Source organism: Sapajus apella, unplaced genomic scaffold (genome assembly GCF_009761245.1).
Source record: "Sapajus apella isolate SASKATOON/1434 unplaced genomic scaffold, GSC_monkey_1.0 scaffold45, whole genome shotgun sequence".
Taxonomy (NCBI): Eukaryota; Metazoa; Chordata; class Mammalia; order Primates; family Cebidae; genus Sapajus; species Sapajus apella.
In genome coordinates, this window is record NW_022436985.1 from 13,554,343 (window position 1) to 13,555,894 (window position 1,552).

At 38.2% G+C, this 1,552-nt stretch overlaps 1 non-coding gene across 1 annotated transcript; it reads right to left on the bottom strand.

Moving 5' to 3' along the window:
- Positions 1-431: 431 nt before the first annotated feature.
- Positions 432-538, bottom strand: LOC116524577. Its single transcript, XR_004257402.1, has one exon. It is a non-coding gene; the product is annotated as a U6 spliceosomal RNA (small nuclear RNA).
- Positions 539-1,552: the final 1,014 nt, after the last annotated feature.

Here is a 1,552-nt window from a genome sequence, read left to right on the forward strand (position 1 = left end):
ACACCTCACTATTAACTTATTATTATTGTTATGAATATTACTTGACAGCATCATTTTTATTCTCCATTGCTGGAAGTTTGAAGGAGATCTGTAACTGAGACATTTCTCAAGAGTATGAAGTGAGAATTTAGAGCCAGGATGGAATTTATGGCTGTACATGAGTTAAACAATGAGATGTCTCTGAGCAGAAATAGAGATATTTCTGATATGAACCAATCTGGGACACCTGTTTATGTGGGATAAAACACTGAGAGGATTGTTTTTCCTAACAGAAAATTGCTTGTCAATTTATAAACTTGGGTTTCTCCAAGAGGATTTGAGAACTTCCTCCGAGGTCCTTACCAACAGATGAGAAGATTCTCCTTTCTGTCTCGTTGAGTGAGGTCTGTTTCACCAAACATTTTAATTATAATAATTTTTATTGAAAGCAATTATATATGGAACACTTCATGAATTTGTGTGTCATTCTTGCACAGGGGCCATGCTAATGTTCTCTTTGTCATTCCAATTATAGTATATGTGCTGCTGAAGCCAGCACTCACCAAACATTTTGCCTTGTTCATAGCCAACATCTGCTTATTAGTATCTTAGTCTTCTCAATACTTTTAAAAAGTCACTTCAATTTTTTGATCTTTGTTATTTATTTAGGAGTTAGTCACTATGGCCTATGTACTTCGTATCTGGCTGTAAACAGACAGGATAGAGGGGTTCATATGTTTTGAGCTTAACTGGGAGAGTAGATAAAACAAATAGGGAAATAATCATGGCTTTGATTAAAATGCTCTGAAGGAGACATGTAGGATGTAGTGACAGTGTGTACACAATGGGGGATGAACTTAAACATGAGGGTCAGGACGGCTTCCCTCAGGATTAGAATTTGAACTGAGACACAAAGGTTGAGTAGGAGTTAGGTTAAGAGAGGTAGGATGGAGGGAGTATGGGTTTGGGGCAGAAGCAAGAATTAAAGGCAGAGGTGGAAAGTAGCTCAGCCTACTGGAGAAATCTTAAGACCAATATTTCTGGATTGCAGTGAGGAGAAGAGATTGGTGAAAGAGAAGATTCTCCTTTCTTTTCCAATGCTAAGGCCAACAAGTTTTAATATTTGAAGATGTTTCATCTTATCAAATGTGCTAATGTTGACAATCTTTTAGGAAGCAGGTAGAAGAAGTAAGTAGAAACATTGCAAGAAGAGAACATTGGCTATTTTTGGTGCATGTTCCATGAAAGCATTGAAAAACCACAATTCTGCCTGTCTCATTTGACTTCAGTGCTCCACCTCTCAAGCTGCGGTGACCAAGCAGAGATGCAAACGGTATCTGATGTTTGAATCATCTCCAGCCTTTCAAAATCCATTTGAAGACTGGTCATTTTTGTTCCTCTGTTAGGTGCTTGAAAAATGTTCAGAAGAACAAATCAGGCGCGCAGTCAATGCTGTGTGTGCACGCGTTCCCTCTGGTGTTTCCAGTTCAGTGGGCCAGCTCTCACTTGTCATATTGAGTCCTTTATTACAACAAAATATTATTTTAAAGCTGCACTAACAGTAATTAGAAGC